Source organism: Antechinus flavipes, chromosome 1, assembly GCF_016432865.1.
Source record: "Antechinus flavipes isolate AdamAnt ecotype Samford, QLD, Australia chromosome 1, AdamAnt_v2, whole genome shotgun sequence".
Taxonomy (NCBI): Eukaryota; Metazoa; Chordata; class Mammalia; order Dasyuromorphia; family Dasyuridae; genus Antechinus; species Antechinus flavipes.
In genome coordinates this window covers 586363791-586377743 of record NC_067398.1, presented here as the reverse complement: position 1 = coordinate 586377743, position 13953 = coordinate 586363791, and the positions used below count along the sequence as shown (strand labels likewise).

General features: G+C 34.7%; 1 long non-coding RNA gene across 1 annotated transcript in view; it reads right to left on the bottom strand.

The window, feature by feature from the left end:
• Positions 1-871: 871 nt before the first annotated feature.
• The window catches only part of LOC127544339 (uncharacterized), a 49756-nt gene continuing 36674 nt past the window's right edge, over positions 872-13953 (bottom strand). The window contains exon 3 of the long non-coding RNA XR_007949426.1: positions 872-1333. This is a non-coding gene — a long non-coding RNA (uncharacterized LOC127544339). The remainder of the gene's footprint in view (positions 1334-13953) is intronic.

The following is a 13953-nucleotide window of genomic DNA, read 5'->3' as shown; positions in this document are numbered from 1 at the left end:
AAAACAAACTAATAAATAAATAAGTGGGTTGTTGCTCCAGGCTTGAAAAATTCTTCAGATTTTTGTTTTAATGGTATCACTTACGAAGGAGATTTTATCTGAATGAGAATGGTGAGCTACCTCTTAGCCATAAACAAAAAAAATCACTTTCCACTCCCAAGAAGCAGGTGTCTTGTTCTTACAGTTGAGGAAATTAAGGTACCATTTCACAATGTCACTAGTTTATGGTTCTTCAATAGTTTATTTCATTTAACCAAAGCAAATTTCCATTAAACATATTCTACCAAAACTTATGAAAATTAAACCATAATATTCAGTTCACTGTCCATTTTTTTTCCTAAAAACATCCTAGAAATCTGAACAATATTTCTGAAGCATGCTTAGAAATTTTCTTATTTTTAAAACTAAAAGGCAAACAGCACAGCTCTACATGCTAGCTTTTAAAAAAGTTTCTCCCTTTGAATAGGTCTTTTAAAAATTGTGTTTTAAAATGTTCCTTTGAGATGCTCATAAAGTTCAAATCAAAGGAAAAGTGTACAGTTGAGTGAATCGGAAATAATGGAAATGCTTAGGGCAATATTGTGGGCAACATTGCAATATACCATACCACATGTGTATCTTAAGAAAGGTTTATTTTCCACTTAGTCTAATTTTGAATTTTCCTATAGAAGTTTATTTTTTTTTCTAAAATAAATATTTCCAAACACACAAACTACATTCAATAAGTTAGAATTCCACTCATATAGAAAATTCATGTAATTTTATTAAAATATATACAATTGTTTTAATGAAAAGCATTTTAAATTCAATATTGGACAGGCTCCAATTCCAGCTTAAGGCTAGAATAAACCCATCAAATTTATGGCATAATTGAAACTCTGGCTCTTATATTAAATTAAAATCTCCTAATCATGACTTAACCTTATATTATTTTTCCCCTCTAGATCTAACGTGAATGTATTTATGAATACACTTACAGACAATAAATCAGGCTTGTTATAAAGGGTCACCAAGTAGAAGTTTTGGTCAACACCTTTGTCAGAGCTCAAAATTAAGGGTCAACAAAGTCTTGAGCAAGACAGTGACTTACTGTGGGATTGAGTAGCAGGGTGGATTTATGTGCAGTGGCAGAAGCAATCTGAGTAGAAGATTTGGTGGATCTGTTTTGCTACTACAAATCTGTATGGAGTTAATTAACATTTAAAATCTAGAAGTATTATTCTTTTTCCCTTTGTATTATTGTAGTCTTCGCTTGCTGCCCCATTTAGGTTTATGACTGATTTTTCTGTCACACAGTTCACAATCACATCATTTTGTTCTTCATGTTCTCTACCTATAAAATAGAAAAAAGTTGCTTGAGTTCTTCAAGTCTGTTGAGATTTGGGAACAAAGGGTATTATTTAAAGATCATATAGTCAACTTAAAGAGGTATTACATGATGATAAAAGTTTAAGAAAAGGACTGGACTATATTATTTTTAAGGTCTCTCTTAATTGAACATTCAGGGAACATTCAGTGAAAACAACCACAAAATGACACTATTAATTTAGTGAGGGTAGTTCTGGGAAAAAGCTGTCTCCAAGAAAGCACAGTCCTAGTTATGGAACACTGAAAGAGTGTGCTTTGTTGAGCACCATAACTACTGGAAAGGCCAGATGGTTCAGTACTACATGGCCTGAGCCTGGAGAGTGGAGAGGGTACCTCTTCCCCCTCTTCCCTCAGCATCTTTGCCATCTTTCCTAATGTTCTTCTTCATGGAGCCTCTTTTTCATACCAGCCATTTTACTGTTACCCACTACTGGCCTTCTACTGCTATCTCCTAAATCTCCTCTGACCTAGTGTTGGATTAAATGAATTCAGGGGTCCCTTAGAAATCTGAAATTCTGAAAATTAGAAGGCCTCATTGGGAAACAGGAAGGTCAATCTCTTATTCGTTTAAAAAAGATATTGATAACAAAACCCAATAAAGAGAATATAAAATTAGGTAGAAAGACAGGACAGAATAGTAAAAATACAATAATAGATCAAAGGTATAACAATTTCAAAAACTTCAAAAATTGCTTAATCTTAATCTTCATCTCTTATTTATTCTCTATCTAACTTGTTTGTACATAGTTGTTTGTATATTGTCCCCCTCATGAGATTATGAGTTCCTTCAAGGCTGGAAATGTATTTTGTTCTTTTTATCCCTAGTGCTTAATTTGGCCCATAAGAAGTGTTTTGTTGTGTTTTGTTTCTGTTTTTACAGTAATCAAGTATTTATTAAGCACATACAGTTTGCCAGGTATACAAATATGTATATTTGTATATACAACAAATAACCAATAACAAAAATATAATCCTTGCCCTTACATAGCTCATATTTAAGAAGTGTTTTTTAAATAAGTGTTTATTTAATAAATTGGAATATAAAGTTTTGCAAGGGTGGATGTTGAAAACTATCTTTTTATGTATTTTGAAAATAAAAAGCTATTATTAAAAATTTTTAAAAAGAAAAAGAAAGAGGACTTGTCCACTAGGTCCTCCTTCTACAGTTTCTCTTGTGGGGCTTTTCTGTGGGATTCATCACTGAGATCCTGGGCCCAGACGGCAGGGGAGGGATGACAGACACATTATTCCCTGCCATGTCCATATTCAGCTTCTATAGTTTGGTTGGATCTTCTAGACTGTCTGTTCTGATGAGATAGATAGATTGCCCCCAGGAGTTTAGGATAATTTCTATAAAATGATAAGGCATCCAAAGGACTATCAAAAAGTGCATACCCATGAACGTTATGGAATATTATTGTTCTGTAAGGAACGACCAGCAGGATGAATACAGAGAGGACTGGCGAGACTTACATGAACTGATGCTGAGTGAAATGAGCAGAACCAGGAGATCATTATATACCTCAACAATGATACTGTTTGAGGATGTATTCTGATGGAAGTGGACCTCTTTGATAAAGAGAGCCTTAATTGATCAAAGATGGGCAGAAGCAGCTACACCCAGAGAAAGAACACTGGAAATGAATATAAACTGCTTGCATTTATGTTTTTCTTCCCGGGTTATTTCTACCTTCTGAATTCAATTCTCCCTGTGCAACAAGAAAACTGTTTGGTTCTGCACACGTATATTGTATCTAGGATATACTGCAACCCATTCAACATGTAAAGGACTCTTGCCATCTGGGGGAGGGGGTGGAGGGAGGGAGGGGAAAAATCAGAACAGAAATGAATGCAAGGGATAATGCTGTAAAAAATTACCCTGGCATGCATTCTATCAATAAAAAATTATTAAAAAAAAAGTGCATACCCTTTGATTCAGTAGTGTCTCTATTGGGTTTATATCCCAAAGAGATCATAAAAAGGGGAAAGGACTCACATGTGCAAAAATGTTTGTTAAAAAATGTTTCTTGGAGTGACAGAAACTGGAAACTGAGTGAATGCCCATCAGGTGGAGAATGGCTGAATAAATTGTGGTATATGAATGTTATGGAATATTATTGTTCTATAAGAAACAATCAACAGGATGATTTTAGAAAGTCTTCTCTCTAAAGACTTACATGAACTGATGCTGAGTAAAATGAGCAGAACCAGGAGATCATCATACACTGCAACAACGAAACTATATGATGATCAATTCTGATGGATGTGGCTCTTTTCAATGAGATGATTCAGGCCAATTCCAATAGACTAGTAATAGGAGAGATCTTATCAAGAAAGAGGACTTTGGGGACTGAATGTGGATCACAATATAGTATTTTCACCTTTTTGTTACTGTTTGCTTGCTTTTTGTTTTCTTTCTCATCTTTTTTCCTTTTTAATTTGATTTTTGTATAGCTTGATAATTGTGGAAATATATATAAAAGATTTGCATATATTTAACATATATTGGATTACTTATAATGTAGGAGAGAGTGGGGAGAGGGAGGGAGAAAAAAATTTGAAACACAAGGTTTCAAAATAGTGAAATTTACATATATTTTGAAAATAAAAAGCTAAAAAAAGAAAATACAAAAGTAAAATAAACAAACTAGTCTTTAAAAAAAAATTATAAGGCTTCTAAGTAGTTCCCTTAATTACAAATTTTAAAATAAAAACATTTAAACAACAATCTCTAACATAATCTCCCTCTTTTTATGTGCTCCAATAAGCAAAGAAGATATGCTATAACCAGACATAAAATTTGTCTACCCTTAGGAAGTTGGTATATCCCTCTCTATGAGCAGGTCTCCCAACTTGTATGTGGACTCACAGGTTGGGTCTCCAGAGGGGATCCTGGTTCATAAAGTTTTCCTGATATGCTTCCTATTAGCCCTAATGGGATTTAAAATGCAATGGTAATGTGATACATATGTATGGGAAATAGGTGACCAAAGCAACTGACACCTCTGATACCATAATATTCATTCTTTCCTCATGGAATTCTAATGAAACTCTGTCTTGGGCATGGCATCTCTGCTGAGCCAGCCTCTCCTCCGGGCTCCCAGATCCACTCCTCTCCATAATTCAACTCCTGCTCCACTGGCTCCCAGGATCTGTTCTTTTCCCCATTTCAGTTCTTGCTTGTGAAGATTAACTATCTCTCTTGATACCAAAGGTACCATTGGTCCTTGAAGCTGCTTGAACACTTGAATTCAGTGTTTTTGTTCCTCTAGAGAGTGTGTGTTCTCTTGAGTCTGATAGAGATGTCATCTCCTTCAGTCAGATAGGTCCATTTTAAAGTAATATGATTTATGGGAAATAGAGAAAAGAGAAATTCCCTTCTCCCCAAGTGGTTTCCTCTTATGAACCATTGATTGACTCCAGACTTAGCTATTTTAAAGACCTCCAAAAAGACAATCAAAGGGAGGAAGAAATGTTCGGTTTTTGGAGAGGGATTATTGGATGTTAGCACCTGGTAAACATATTATACCTCATCTTTTGTGATTATATCCTGGGACTACATCAGCTGAGCTGAGGGAGGGGAGGACCAAATCACCCTTCTCTTGCAGTAGTATAGAACTGGAAGGAGGTCAAGAAGTATGGTTTTACCTTATTATAACTGAATGGGAGAAGGAAATGATTAACTTCCCCCAAACCACAGATTAGAAATTAATCGCTAAATCAACAAATATTTATTAAGCACTTGCTAACTGCCAGGGACTGTGCCAGGTAATAATAAAGAAAAAAAATCCCTGCCTTCAAAGAGTTTATATTCTACTGGGAGAGTCAAAATATATTATATGCAAATTTGAGGTAAGGAGGAGAGAGTAGAAAAAGATTTCATGTAAAAAGTAGTTCTTGAGCTGAATTCTGAAAGAAGGAATAAATTCCATGAGGTAGAAGTAGGCATTCTAGGTATGGGGGAATAACCTTTGCAAAGGTGTGCAGACAGGACATGAAGTATTATATTTTGGATGTATAGTAAAGAGCCTGAAGGAGAGTGTTATATAATTTTACCTTCATCTTCAAAATGAATTAGGAGCCAAGTTGTGAAGAGATTTAAATGTCAAACAAGAGTTTGTATTTGCTCCTTGAGCTCATAGAGTGCTACTGGAATTTACTGAATAGGAGAGTGACATAGTCCTGTGCATTAGGAAAATCACTTTAATGGCAAGGTAGATAATGGTTTGGAGAAGGAAAAGACTTGAGGTAGAGAGATCAGTTAAGAGGTGATTACAATATAAGGGCTTGAAGTAGCATGGTAGCTATATAAGCATAGAAAATGGAAGGGATAGATTGGACAAAATGTATGGAAGAAGAAACTGTAAGACTTGGTAATTGATTGAATGTGTTATAGATGGTAGTCAGAATCCAAGTCAATTAGAAATGATGCTTTCAAAAATTCTTGATCAGCCTTGGTTCTCGTTCTCTCTCTCTCTCTCTCTCTGTCTCTCTGTCTCTCTCTCTCTCTCTCAACTTAATGAATATTAAAATATTAATTTTACTCACATACACATGGTACTTTAAGATTTTCAAAGCACTTTAGTATAATGCTGTGAAGTAAGTAGCATTTCAAGCATAATCTTTGGCTAAAAGGGCCACTTGCTTGCAACTATCATCATGGGTTGTGATTGATTACTACAAGCTCCATGTCTGCATGTTGAGAGCTAAAAAGAGAAATTTTGGTTTGGAGGTTTCCAGTTTTGAGAGTGAAGACAATTAATTCAAGACTCTCTTCAGGTTCCTGATGGGATAGGAAAAAAAAAAAAAAAGAAAGAAAGTGAATTGTAAAATAGCTGATTGTCTTGGTCCTGTCCTTATCCCCTACTATGCTAGAGACTTTGGGAAATTTCTCCTTGGGTGAAATCTAATGTTCTCTCTCTCTCTCTCTCTCTCTCTCTCTCTCTCTCTCTCTCTCTCTCTCTCTCTGTGTGTGTGTGTGTGTGTGTGTGTGTGTGTGTGTGTGTGTCTGTCTCTCATTATTTTGTGCAAGAAGACATAGAGAAAAGGAAGGAAAGAAGGCCGACAGGAAGGAAGAAAGGAAAAGATATGTTGCCCAACTGATCGTTTTACTTTGATCTCCAATGGGGCAGCTTTACTCACAGAGCTTGTTGTTTGTCTTTCATTTTTGAAGAGGATCATGCAATCAGAGAAGTGATGCCATGGTGAAAATGGCTTACAGAAAGGAGAAAGAATATATGGTATTATGTTGATACCTTATGACTTTCTACATGTTGATAAAAAAATGTGTAATGTTTAAATTACTAGTAATAAGATGTTCTAATTTTAGTTATCAAAAGAGTAAGTTGAAAAGGAAGTTTAAAAGTCTAAAAATAATATATAAGCACTATTTTGGTGAAATCTGATCCAGATTTCATTTGTGTAGCTACTTTTTCTGCCTATGTAATCCTTCCATGTTGTTTTATCCAGTGTGATTATTGTCTGTGTTTTCCCAAACATCCTCCTCATATAATCTGCTAAAGAACTCCCTTTTCTTTGACTCTTCAGGATACCAATATGTTTCTAGGTAAGTCCACCTAATGTTGGTGCTCTGACTACATGGCTGGCCCATCTCTTCTTCTGGTCATCTGCATCCTCTTCCATAATATCTTTTTAGGACAGTTCTTAAGATGTGGGTGTCTGCCTACATCTACTGTATATCTTCCCATTCATTCCACTTTTGATTGCTTGTAATATTAATTCATATCCACATAGCATTCCTGGGAGGATATTAATGTTAAAAGATGATCTTTTGCAGTGATAAATTGTGTAGAATCACTATGAGAACATCAAAAGGTAATTCACCCCAAACTTCTCATATTATTGCTCAAATCTGAGCTCAACTCATTACCCATTTACAGCCCATCTAAGGTACACAAGGTAACCAGCATAGAATAAAAAATAATTGAAATTCTGAAGTGTTGATTTTATAGATTTCCAATTCTGCTTTCCTTTAGTCACTCTTTAGTAGAAATTAACTCCTGACACCATATAAAAGAGTGATCTCACCAAACAATAACACCTTATACCTTGCAGATAAATCTCACAACAGACCTTTGATTGTATTTAGCATTATCAGATTACTCATTTCTAATAGCAAATTTCTCAAATTACAAACAAACAAAATGCTAATAAAAACTTAGCTATTCCAAACTCTACAAGTTAGGTTTGGACTATTCCTTAGCTTTTTATTGCCAATTACATAGCCACACTAACAGAAACTTTTGAAGTTTCTTTATTATTATGCTTTAAAATTATTTAAGACTTATTCAATCAAAAGAAAAAGCCTGGAAAGAGAAGAAAAAGGCTTGAGGAACTGAATTATTGAAAGAAAAGAAGATTTCTTGGGAGAGGAAGTTTTCATCCTTACCTTTATATAGATCAAACATCCAAAGAGAAATAAGAATTACTATAAAAATATATAAAAGAAAATAAGTTGGCTACTGCCATGGATTTGTGGGGATAGCTATATACTATATACTATACATATTATATAAATAGGTATATACTATGTGCCAAACACTGTAATAAGAAAAAAATAGATAATATAGTGCTTACTAGGTGCCAGGCACTGTGCTAAGTATTTTATAATAATTATTTCATTTGATCCTCATAACAACCCTGGGAGGTAGGTGCTATTTTTATCTTCATTTTGGGAATGAGGAAACTGAGACAAATAGTGGTTAAGTAATTTTTTCCAGAGTCCCAAAACTAGGAAGGTTGTGTGGCTACATCTGAACTCAGGTCTTCATCATTTAGACCTGGTGCTCTATCCACTGTACTACCTAGTTGTTCCTAACTAAAATAGTTTTATTTACTTTAATTAAACATTTATCAAATGTCTGTGATATGTCACATACCATGTATCTAGAGATACAAAGTCAGACATAAAACAATTTTTGCTCTCAAATTGCTTATAACCTAGGTCAGTGCTTTTTAAAATTTTTCCACTCGTGATCCTTTTTCACCCAAGAAATTTTTACATGATCTGGGAATACAAAATAAATGTACAGATCAAACATTTGCTGATAATAAATCATAATTTCATGACCCAATATGCAGTTATATGACCTCAAATGAGATTGAGACCCACATTTAAGAAGCTTTGGATAGGTGAATATGTATAACATACACAAAGAGAAGTAAAGTTAGAATATACATAAACAGATTTTCACTTAGGTCTGGGGTTTATAATATTTTTTATAATATATTTTTTGCTTAAGTTTATAAAGGGAAAGAGGGGAAGATATGGCTACTTAGATGACTACTAATTGATGGAGAGAATGTTGATGTGGACACATCATGCATGCTTTGGGCATATATGATTCCAGACATCCTTCAGGGAGAAAAAGATAGACTTTGGAAGTTGCAGTCATATGTCTAGAACCTTGTGTATTACATTTCTAAGAAACTCTGGTACCAACTCCACTTTTTCTCCCACAGGTTTGCAGCATCATGTCATCATTCCCTGATGAGCAAATCTTTATCTACAAACGTGGGTGAAACATCCTAAGTTTAGTTGAAAACAATATACGTAAAAAATAAATGCAAAGTAATTTTAGTAGTAGCAGAACACTATTAAGTGAGGGAAATGAGAAAAAAAACTAGATATTCTATCATATAGAGGAAAGAAGGAACATTCTAGCAATATGATAAGCCAGGCCAATGTACCAAAACAGGAGATGGACTGCTGTGTTTAGGGTACATTAAGTAGGCCAATTTGAATGGTGTACAAAATGCATGAGGGGAAGTAAAGTATAATCATGTTATGTGTTATGAAAAGGCTTGAAATCTCTTGCTGTCAAGTACAAGAAACATAAGAGAATATTAGGAAGACTCCTATTTTGCATTTTAAATATTATGCTAACTTGGAAATTCAGAAAGCTACACATAATGCAGTGTTCAACCTTCGAAATACTAACAATCTGTACTGACAAATAGACCCATCTTCCTTTCTCCTTTTGTGCTAACAGATTGACACAGAAACTAAAAAGAAGGGTAGTGAATAGAAAGAACATTTTAAATGACTAACAAACAATGGAAGCATCAAACAGCCTACTATATACATCTTGCAATAATGGCGTAGGTGCAGTCCCAGAGAGTTAATGAATTATAAAGTGGTACAAATCACTGTTCTTGTTACCAAATGACAGTTGAATGTGGGACACTTTCTGCTTCAGGGAAATGGTGTAGGAGTTGTGTGACAGGAAGGTGAACACTTCACACATGGCTCACTCTTTACAACCTGCTAAGACCACATTATCTCCATCCTTAAATCATGAGATCCTTGAGAACAGAGACTATCTTTTGCCTTTCTCTGAATGCCCTATACCTAGCACAGTGTATGGGGTGCTTAAGAAAGAGACTCATAAGTCTTTTTCAGGGTTCCCATCCAACCCTCACCTATGGTTCCAAGAAGCTACGGCATGAAGATGCACCCCAAGGAGACTATCTTGGCAGATGAGCTTAACTAGACCGAAGCCTAAAACCTGTCAGTAAGTTAGGGGGATGTCCAGCCCAAGCATGTGAAGACTTCACCTGGTGGAATGGGTAGATGAGGACAATTTGTTCCAAGGGCCATAAGGTGGCCAAAGTAGTCACTGCGGAGTACTTAACAGTTTGGTCAGACTTTGAAGATGCCATCCTGCATCCCAGGCCATCACTGGTCATTTTGATTTTTGTATTGCCACTGGATCCAATGACTTTAAAAAGAAAGTGAGCACTTGTACTTTACTTAAATCCAATTCATTTTCAAGTCAAGACATCATTACATGATGTAACTGGTCCTCTTTGAAATGAAGAAGGAATTCTGAATCCAATTCTCCCTGTGCAACAAGAGAACTGTTCGGTTCTGCACACATATATTGCATCTAGGATATACTATGACATATTTAACATGTATAAGACTGCTTGCCATTTAGGGGAGAGGGTGGTGGGAAGGAAGGGAAAAGTCGGAACAGAAGTGAGTGCAAGGGATAATGCTGTAAAAATTTACCCAGGCATATGTTCTGTCAATAAAAAGTTATTTAAAAAAAAGAAATGAAAAAGGAACAACAATTTACAACAATACAAGGTACATAATCTGCACATAACACATGTTTATTGCCTGGGTGACTAACTGACCTAAGATCCTGCCAACCTTAGAACTGATTGCTCAATAGAAGCAATTACTTATGATTTGCTATGCCATCAAGCTACTCTACCTGCCTTCTTCTTACCCTTATCATCTTCTTCTCTCTTTCCTCAGCCCTCTAGTTGAGAGACGGATAATGAAAGAAAATGATCATTTCATCCAGGAAGCAACTGATAATTTACTGCCCTGTTGCTCTACTCACAAATCCTTTGATCTAGATTGTGACAAAGCTTCCTTCTCTGGTCAACCCATCCATGTCACTCCTATCCCTTTCTGTGCTTCTATTACTTGACCCAATCCTTGCCCATGTTGTAGAGAATCCCCTTTATATTATTAACAAATGACTCTAATCTACCTTTCTAGTTTTAATATATATGTTACTCCATTCATACACAATTTAGTTCAATTACACTGAAATTCTTGCTGTTCCTTGTTATATACAATTTTCCATCTCACACATCTACATTTGCATAGTTGTTCCTTGAATCTGGAAGGAATTACTTCCCTAATTCATCTCTTCGAATCCCTAATTTTCTTCAAAATTCAAGTGACATTTTCTACACAAAGTTTTCATAGTTTTATGGAGAGCCCTACTTCTCCATGGGAAAACCCTGAACAGTCCCAAATAATTGTCTTCTTTACCATTTTGAGTGATTAATGTAATTTTGAAAAGTGAAAATGATAAAAAAAATGGAAAGGGAAAAATATAAATAAAAGTTTAAAAAAAGAAAATAGAAAGGGGATGAGTTATGATGAATTCTAATCTTTACTTTGTTCTGAAGAACTTGGCACTTGGTTTGAAATTACCTACTAGGACAAAATGTCTCAGGAATCAAGATTGAGGAAACAATACAGGGGAGGCTTTTTGCTGGTCCTACTGGAAGAATTTTTTGCCTTTTCTTAAAGAACTGGGGAAAATCATATAGCAATAGAGAAGTATTTGCTTTTTCTGAGAAAAAGCTAGCCAAGGATTTCAGTCAATCTGGAAGTTAGCGGTTTTATAGACCACAGAAGAACAGTGAATGGTAGAAACTAAACAGTGTCTAGAAGAGGCTATGAGATCAGTTCATTAAGTGAGTAAAGTCTGATATTAACAATACACTAACATTACAAGAAGACATCAATGACCATCTGCAACAGAAATATGAGATGCTCTTCCACATTTTGGCTCTATGTATATAGTTCTTTATATGTATGCCTTGGCCACATATACATCCATCTACATAGTTGCTCTCTAGATATGTCTATTTTTCTAATTAATGCTATATGTGGTTATGGAAGATTATATACCAAGTTTATGAGAGCAATATTTTGTTTCTATTTTTGTCAAAATGCTATTTCATTAAATGCATTAGATTTTTTTTGTCTTCTGTTTTGTATATGGAAATGTTCTTATTTGATGTTTAAATTCAGAATACAAAATACCACTAGAAAAAAAAACATATGTTCTGCCAGGTGGGGGATGGAACACACAGATAAGTAAATGCAAAGTATGTTCAAAATAAATACAAAATCATTTGGGATGTGTGTAATTGAGGAAAGGGAAGGAGATGAGGTGGGAGAATACTAGAAAAAGCTTCATGTAAGACATGATATTAAAGATGACTCTTGAAGGGGGGCTAATGGATAGATCAAATATTTATTGTTATTTGTTGGTTGTATTTACTTATAAATGCAATTTATAGTTTATGTTGTTTATATTTATAAAACTTATTTACAAATATAATATTTAATTATTGTCATAAAGTTATTGTTTATAATGAATTCCAAGATGAAGAGGTAAGAGAAGAAAATTCTAGACTGGGCACAATATTGGATTGCCATATATTGGGGACACAACAGTAAGCCAGTTAGGTTGGAATATACAGTTTATTAAGAGGAATAATATAAAATTAATCTGCAAAGACAGCTAGAATCAAATTATGAATGACACTGAATGATAACCTAGGAGGCTGTACTTTATCCTAAGTGTAACAAGAAGCTGCTGAAAATTCCTGGATAAGGGAATAACATAATCATACCCACATTTTTGAGACAATAATTGGAAGCTTCCAGTCAAATATTCAGAAAAGATAAAATATTAGTGTACTGTGTACTGAATAATTATTGAGAAATAAAGAGATACTATAATAAATACTTTAACTCAAGCCTATATTAGCAAAGGGAGATACTTAGAAGTCAGCAGACAAAAACAAGAGGACCCCATGGGGAAGCCAGGGCAAGGCAAGCACAGGACTTGGAGGCCTTCTGATACCTGCAGTTTCTGAGGGGACTAGCAAAAAGGCCCTACAAGAGCCAAGTCCAGTCAGAGCTCTGGGAACAAAGTTGGCAAAGCTCTTACTGAGAGGATTGATCAGTTCACATTCTATTGGAGCTCTGAAAAATTTGTAATAAGCTGAACTGCCCTCAGTGACCCTCAAGTGCTGAGAACTCTCTAGCTGAAGGACAGGTGAGTCTGGTGCCTGCTGCTATTTTGTGTAGAACACATACCAGCACAAAAGAGAGGTAGCAGCAAGGCCTCATATCATGCAGATCAGGGACAAACAGGCTCACCATCCCATCTAAGTGGGCAGGAGCTATTAGGGTCTGATCCTGTCAAAATCCTAATTCAGTATCTAAAGCTGGAACATGAGAAAATAGAATAAGAAAATGGAGAGAAAATTTTTTTATAGATTTAGGGACATCCAAGATACAGAGAAGAAAATGACTTTATAATGACAAAATCTATTAGAATTTCTGGAAAAGATGAAATAAAAAATAAAATAGAATATTATACATAAAATGAGACCTCTAGAAAAAAGAAGAAAAATAGAATAAACAGTCTAGTAAAGAAGTTTTTACCTAAGTACCAGACCAGAAAATAAGAAGAGGACAAAGAGAAAATCAGTGATTGCATAACAATGAGAACAAAATCAAAAGACTGAAAACATACAAGAAAATGTAAGGTTCTTCCTATAAAAAACTGACCTAGAAAAGGTCAAGAAAAATAATTAGATAACCTGATAACCAAAACCAAAAACTAAAACTAAAAAACTTATAGGATTCCATATTTCAATAAATAAATGAAATTGTCCATACCCATTAGATTCAGAAGCAAAGTGAAAAATAGGAAGAACTGGCTTTTTCCTGAAAGAAATGTTCCCAACCTATTTCTTTATAGAGGTGATCAGTCCACAAGTGTTACACATTGCATATATTTGTACATTGTTCATGTTTTTAGATTTTTTTCAATGTATCAATCAATTGTGCTGACATTGTTCTCCCTCTCTTAAAAAAATACTATTTATTATATGAGATATTACTCAAGTAAACAGAGAAGGAGGGATACATGGGATATTGTGGTGGTATAAAAAACAGAGAATATCAATAAAACTTATTTTTAAAAAAGAAAAAATAACATCTTTTAAATAAGT